Raw genomic sequence first — 8,767 nt, forward strand, 5'->3', positions numbered from 1 at the left:
CTATTCGTAGCTCTTATACAATTTCTTTTTCAGTATTAATGAATATCTCACTGTAGATCACACATTTCTACAAGCTTGAAACTGATGTTTTTACTCATCTTTATGAATTGTAGAAGTCATTGAACAAGTTGTCTACATGAGTTGATTTATATAAACTTATCAGATTCTGTGAATATTCAATCTATTGCTTATAGAGTTCTATAACAGATAAAATCATTGACACAAGTGATGTGATTTTCCTCACAAAAGTGTAAGAAATGCTGAAAGACATTACTATAACTGCGGCAACTAACACTGTTTCTACTATCTATTTAATGAAGAATTCGGACATTTCTGAATTGATAAATACAGATTGAATACAGTCTGCAAAGATATTTACAGCTTACACTCTCATTCTCATTACTGATTCTCTTTCAAAATTATATAAGAATGCTATGAATAGATCAGAAGAAGTAGAAGATTATTAAAAGAGATTAATATAATATAAAATATCTGATCTTAAGAGATGCAAGATCTGAGTACTTATTTCATATTCTGATATCTTATATAGTAAATCAGTGATATCTGACTACTAAATATTTATTAAAAAGAACTTGTGGCGGGCTGCGCCTGATCAATCATATAGACTATTTCATTACACTTCACAGATTACACTTCACAGATTACACTTCACAGATTTCAACTGCTTCATTCTTGAACATATACACTCTGATTCTCAGTCATTCTCAATTATCAATTCTCAGCTATTACAAACATGTATAGATTCTTCTGCTCTAAAGCTTCATTATATACATCATCACATACATGTATAAATATTCACTTTGATTGCTGATTCTCATACTTTCTCTTTCTTTTTCTTCTCTAACATTTTTCTCTTTATTATATAAGACCTATCAATATTATACTGATCTATTCAGTATAGGCTTCTTATACTAGAAAAACATTCATTATCTTCTTATTAGAAATGATTATTCACATATTATCTTCTTATTAGAAATGATTACTCACTGAGATATCTGAACATGTAACAATGTATAAGAAATAGAGAAACAGTTAAACAGTTAAGTGAACACTGAGTTCTTAGATAGAAGCTTGCTTATCAGTCACTCTGACCTTATAATAAGATCTTACAAAGAGAGTAAGATCTTATAAGAGAATATCAGTGAAAGACTCAAGAGTTCTAACATCTCAGATATATGAGATATTTATACAATTACACATTCAACAATTAATATAACTGTGATTCAAAGATTGCTTGAGTCAGTGTACAATTACAGGCGTGCGCCGGCTTCTTATATACTGTACACTAAATTAATTGATGGCTGCTATGACCTCTTTACATTCATAAGCAAGTTCAGAAGCAGCTGTGTTATTATTCAACAGTTGTACATTCTTCTGAATCACATCCTCTCTCATCAGATTCAGTCATACTTACATAATTGTGATATTCATTCTAGCTTCATGTGAATTAGTGTGTCACTAGTGTTCATGATTGTGTGATCTATTTCTGATTTGACTAGCATTCTGTGTACACTCTCACAAAGAAACTTTCATTATATTATATCACTTATTCACTAACTTTTCTCATTCTTCAATCATCTTCTTCATTATCATCATCATTGAATGCTATTATCTTATTCAAGATTACTATCTCTTCTTCTATTTAATATCTTTTATTCATTTATCTATCATATTATACATGTTTCTGGTGATGATCTCTTATTCTTATAACAAGTGTTATTGTAGTACTCATACTGAGCAGTTCATTAGCAGTAAGTGTAATATGTTGTGAAATATGATCAGAACTTGTTTTCTTCTAATAATTATCAGAATATATTATTATGAATGACATATCTTCTCTATCTTCTTATACATTCTTGACTGTTTTTCTTCTCAGTGAACTTCTGATTGTGTTTTCTGACATGATTTTATATCAATGCAGATACTGATGTTTGTTTTTATTTATATAGAATTTTCACATATTGACAGATCTGTGTTCACTGATAATTATGATCTCAATATTGAATCATTGATTGAGAACTTGAAGAATGTGATAATGAAGAAATTACTCATACTATATATAGCTGAGTCTTTTATATTCTCTTCTGTTCTTTCTGTTTCTTTCTCTGCTACTCTCTCTCAATCTTCTACACCTGTCTCTGTGTCTGATTCTCTCACTTCTGCTACCTCTGTTCTCATAACTCTCACTCTCACTACTTCTACTCTCTCTGATTCTGTTATCTCTGCTTTCATTATCAGCTCTCTCTGTTTTAAGAAGATATTGTATAAACTTAATGAATTATGTTTCTCAGTGTATATACTTTTATTCTTCTTATTAATCTCTAGAATAATTTATTATACAAAGACTGTATATAATATAACTATCTAGAGCTCAGTCACAGACACTGATTATTATATTCATTTTAAATATTTATAATAAAGTAATTATTTATTTATACTGAAGAATCACTCTCTCTCTTAACAGTGTTAAAATCATAAATCTTTCTTTTTTCATCTTCTCTTTCTAATGCTGATTTTTCTGTTTTTAGAAGAAATTATTATGAGTTTTATTATACATAAAGTCATGATATTCACAGATATCAAGAAACTTTTTATAACAGTAAAGTTTAATATTAGAGAGATATCTACTCTAATAAATTTCTTCAAAATAATAGATCTGTATCAGTCTATTCTCTGATATCTGTTATCTGACTTTGTAATGCAGATAAAAGATATCTGTGTTTTCAGAAACAGAAACATAAATATTGTACTCTTTTACATCTGCAGATGTGAGACTTGTACATCTTGTCTGAGATGTTATTATAGAAATAAGCTGTTCACATACTATATTCTACTTTCTATATTCTCTTATATTTCTCTCTCTCTTTCTGAGAAGTCTCATGTGTGTTGTAATTATGTATACAACTCTAAGATCAGTAAGTATTCATTCAGTAACTGTTCTCATCTCTGATTTTGTGATTTTTATACACTAATAATGATTCTTAGTTACTTCAGTGTCAGAGATTATTCTAATTAAAGATGATAACACTGCTGAGACTACTCTCTTCTATCTTCAAGCTTCTCTCATCACTTTCTCTCTCTTCTCTGTGAGAAAGATTGTGCATATACTGAGTCATAAGTATTCAGCTCTGAGTGACTTCTGTTATTATTTATTCAGTTCTTTATTCTCTTCTTTTTCTGTTTCTTTCATCTCTGTTTTCTCTGTCTTGACTTCTGGTTCTGCAAGTCTCATGCTCTTCTTCAATTTTTCTACACATATATGTACACATTTCTATATTAGCATTTCAGTCAATCTTGTAATAAATGACATTAATGTCATACACAGAGCAGTAGAGGAATTGAAGACATGCACAGCATTGTTATAAGAGTGGCTTACAGCTCTCAAATTTCTTGCAGATGTCAAGTTTTGAGATTTCCTCTATTTTTTAACATTTTTCAAGTGATGTGACATTGGAAATAGATTAAATGTGTGATGTATAAAAATAAATGAGATGTATAATAATATTTTGTCTTTTACAGCTAACTCTTACAGTGGACAATCAATTCATTATCTCTTGAGTCATCTTCTTTTCTTTTCTTACACTTTTTCTTTATCTGCTAGTTACTACTCTTACACAACCTCTATATAATACAGTGTTCAGTGACTAGATTCAGCAGCTTTCATCTTTTATAATTCTGTCTCATATATTATACTGTCTCTCTTCACCTGCTCAGATTACTACAGTGAATGACTCATTGAATCTAACCTCACTCAATTTCTGAGTGTCTTCAGAGGTTAAGATGACTTGATCTCATACATTGTCACGCCCCTGGCCGCGTCAAGGCCTCACTGCGGTTTCACACGGCTCATCACTTTCATGCGGATGATTTCATTCTGTCTGAACTGGTTTTCAATCACTCTATGACATCATTCAAATATATCATAGAAAGATTCAATTGATGAATATGAGAACCTCACTTCTATACAAGATCAGCAGATTACTCTTTCTTGATAGTGAGACACTGCTGAGATATCACTTCAGCTATTCTCACTCATGAAATGAGAGAAGAGTATTCACTTATTATCTATATAGAATAGCTAGATGCTGACTTCTTATTAAAGAAGTCAGTGATTTATCTCTTTCTTCTATAGAAATATATATAAGAGTTACTGCATTTCTCATACAATCTTCTTAATATACTAAGTATCATATCTGTGATATTCTTACAATAACTCTGTAGTCTATGAGCTCACTATTCAAGTAAGATAGTCAAGCTCACTTATACAGTTTCTTAAATAACTATCTCTATATAATGCTGCTAACTAGTCACTGCTTCAGTTTCATTATATTATAATTTAAATCACTCAATCTGATTACAAGTTTGAATCAGTTAAGCTCTAACAGACTGATATAATTTTATATACTCATACTGAGACTGATCTGATCTCATTCTCTGAGAGAAACTTTACATTATCTTCTAGAGTGTATACATCTCTACTCTGACAGAAATCTGAGATTTCTGAAACTGCTGTATATTTTAATATAAGCTCTTCAACTGTTCTATTACTGCTGTAGTCTCTACACATCTACATCTATTATAAAAATAGAGAGATTAAGATCAGAGATTCTCTGAGATATAAGAGAAATATATTATCTGAATTTCACAGCTTTACTTATACTCTTGAATAGAAATTTCACCTTAATCTGAGTTAGTATAATACTTATAAGATATAAGTAATATATATTATCAATCTTCTTGAAGACATCTCTACAACTATGTGATTCAAAGGTTGCTTAAGCCAGTGTACGATTACAGGTGTACGCCGGCTTCTTATATATTGTAATATCATATGCTAAATTAATTAGTGGCTGCTATGACCCTCTTTACACTCATAAGCAAGTTCAGAAGCGGCTGTGTTATTATCCGATGATCATACATTCTTTCAAACCACATTCTCTCTCATCAGATTCAGTCACGCTCATGTGATCATGACATCCGCTCTAGCTTCATGCAGATTAGCATGTCACTAGTGTTCATAATTATATGATCTATTTCTGATTCAGCTAGCATTCTGTGTATACTCTTATAAAGAAACTTTCACTATATTACACTACTTATTCACTAACTTTTCTCATTCTTCAATCATCTTCTTCATCATTGTTATCATTGAATGCTATCATCATTTCATCTCAGATTACTGTCTCTTCTTCTGTTCAATATCTTCTATCTGTTTATCTATCACATTATACACATTTCTGGCAATGACTTCTCATTTCCATAACAAGCATCATTGTAGTGCTCATACCAGGCAGTTCATTAGCAGTAAGTATAACATGTTGTGAAATATATATGATCAGAACTTATTTATCTTCTAATGATTATCAGAATATATTATCATGAATGATATATCTTCTTCATCTTCTTGTATATTCTTAACTGTTTTTCTTCTCAGTGAGTTTCTGATCATGTTTTCTGACATGATTTTACATGAATACAGATGCTGATATGTTTATTTTTATTTATATAGCATCTTCATGCATTGACAGATCTGTGTCTGTTAATGATAGTAAACTCAATGTTGAATCATTGATTAAGAACTTAAAGAATGTGATAATGAAGAAATTGTCTGTACTATGTATAACTGAGTCTTCTGTGTTCTTTTCTGTCTTCTCTGTTTCTTTCTCTGCTACTTTCTCTCAATCTTCTACATCTGTCTCTGTGTCTGATTCTCCTGCTTCTGCTATCTCTGTTCTCACAACTCTCACTTCTACTACTTCTGATTTTATCATCTCTGCTTTTATTATCAGCTCTTCTCATTTCAAGAAGATGTTGTATAGACTTAATAAATCATGTTTCTCAGTGTATATACTCTCACTCTTCTTATCAACTCTCAGAATAATTTATTATATGAAGACTGTATATAATATAACTATCTGAAGCTCAGTTGTAGATGCTGATTATTATATTCATTTTAAATATTCATAGTGAAATAATCATTCATTTATATCAGAGAATCATCTTCTCTCTCAACAGTGTCAAGATTGTAAGTCTTTTTCTTTTTCATCTTTTCTTTCTGATGCTGATTTTTCTGTTCTTAGAGAAAATTGTTATGAGTTTTACTGTGTACAGCCCCGGTGGCCGAACGGTTAATGCGGCCACCCGGTAGCGCCTTGGCATGGGAAACCAAGGCGCGTGGGTTCGAAACCCGCAGGGGATACATTAAATCCGGAACTCAAGCACCTCAGGTTTCTAATAAATACAGAGGTGTACAAATCACTTCAATGAATCACTCTATGTTCCTGGGCTGAGAAGTTATTATCGCATGTATCTAATTGTCACTTCTTTGTATTTTCCTATGTTCTTGTTATCTTAGTGTGGTCTTAACACCTGTATTTCCTCCTGTATAATCAACACTTGACCTGTATTTAACATCACGCAAGGACTCATCATAAGCTCCGCTTGCATATGAGTATAATGAAAGAATAATAATAATAATAATAATTTACTGTGTACAAAGTCATGATATTCACAGATATTAAGAAACTTTTCATAATTATAAAGTTCAATATTGCAGAGATATCTGCTCTAATGAATTTCTTCAGAATAATAGATCTATATCAGTCTATTCTCTAGTATCTATTATCTGACTTTGTAATGCAGGTGAAAGATATTCATGTTTTCAGAAACAGAAATACAGATGTTATACTTTTTTACACTCACAGATATGAGACTTATATATCTTATCTAAGATATCATTGTGAAAATGAGCTGTTCACATGCTGTATTCTGCTTTCTGCATTTCTCTGTGTCTCTCTCTCTCTTTCTGAGAAGTCTCATGTGTGTTATAATTATATGTATAACTCTAAGATCAGCAGGTATTCATTCAGTAACTGTTCTCATCTCTGATTTTACAGTTTTTATACACTAATAATGATTCTTAGTTACTTCAGCATCAGAGATCATTTTAATTGAAGATGATAACACTGCTGAGACTACTCTCTCTCACTCTCAAGCTTCTTCTATCACTTTCTCTTCCTTCTCTGCAGAGAAGGTTATGTATATATCAGATTATAAGTGTTCAGCTCTGAGTGACTTTCATCATCATTCATTCAGTTCTATGTCTTCTTCTTCTTTCATTTCTTCTATTTCTATTTCTTCTGCTCTGACTTCTGATTCTGCAGATTCTGTACTCTTCTTTAATTTTTCTATCTGTACATGTATGCATTTCTATATTGACATTCCAGTCAATCTTGCAATAAATGACATTAATGTTATATACAGAGTAATAGAGAAATTAGAGACATGCATAATGTTGTTGCAAGAGCAGCTTACAGCTCTTGAATTTCTTGCAGATCTCAAGTTTTGAGATTTTCTTTGTTTTTGATGTTTTTCAGGTGGTGTGGCATTGGAAATAGATTAATATATGATGTATGAAAATGAATGAGATGTGTATGATAACATTTGTCTTTTGCAGCCAACTCTTACAGTTGATGATTAATTCATTATTTCTTTTCTTTTCTTACACTTTTTCTTTGTCTGCTAGTCACTACTCTTACACAACCTCTATATGATACAGCATTTGATGACTAGGTTCAGCAGCTTCTATCTTTTGTGATTCTGCCTCGCGTATTATACTGTCTCTCTTCGCCCGCTCAGATCACATTCCAGCCAATCTTGCAATAAATGACATTAATGTTGTACGCAGAGTGGTAGAGAAATTAGAGGTGTGCGCGGCATTGTTATGAGAGCAGCTTGCAGCCCTCGAATCCCTTGCGGACCTTGAGTTTTGAGATTTCCTTTGTTTTTGACGTTTTTCAGGTGGTGTGGTGTTGGAAATAGATTAACATGTGATGTATGAAAATGAATGAGATGTGTATGATAACATTTGTCTTTTACAGCTAATTCTTACAGTTGATGATCAATTCATTATCTCTTTTCTTTTCTTACACTTTTTCTTTGTCTGCTAGTCACTACTCTTACATGACCTCTATATAATACAGTGTTCAGTGACTAGATTCAGCAGCTTTCATCTTTTGTGATTCTGTCTCATGTATTATACTGTCTCTCTTCACTCACTCAGATCACTACAGTGAACAGCTCATTGAAACTAACCTTATCTGACCTCTGAGTGTCTTCAGGGGTTGAGATGACTTGGTCTTATATGTTCACAGATGTTTCAGATAGTTCATTCTCTGTAATCTTCATGATTGAACTAATGTAAACAGTTGAATTCAACTCTGAATCTCTTTTTCTTCTGTGATCTGACTCATGTGCAAGTCTGCTGCTTTAAGACTGCTCTTTACTGTGTTATGTCTACTATCTGCAGTGTGTTATTGTACAATCAGCTACAGTCTCATCACTTATTAAAGTATGATATTTATCTGATTTCTTCATTACTTTTCATTCTTTTCTTATAATTATGAAAAGATCAGAATAAGTGAGATTATCTGATTTATAAGTGTCTATGATTTCTCTTACTTTGTGAGACTTTTCAATTATCAGTCTCTTCTTTTTCAATGCTGATAATAGTGCTGTGAATAACTATAATCTGTTCAGATCTTGCATCTTTGCTTTTATAAGTCATGAATCATTTATTAAGTTGTATAAGATCTGTCTCTCTGATTTCTTCAATGTGTAAGTTCTCAGAGAATGTGATTTGAGTATTTTATAGAGTTCAAATCATCTAGATTGAAACTTCTCAGAATTCTCATTGTGTATAAGAACTCATGTTCTCACCTTGAGACTTGATTTCTTAACTAGTGAG

This window comes from Blastomyces gilchristii (genome assembly GCF_000003855.2).
Source record: "Blastomyces gilchristii SLH14081 genomic scaffold supercont1.13, whole genome shotgun sequence".
Lineage (NCBI taxonomy): Eukaryota > Fungi > Ascomycota > Eurotiomycetes > Onygenales > Ajellomycetaceae > Blastomyces > Blastomyces gilchristii.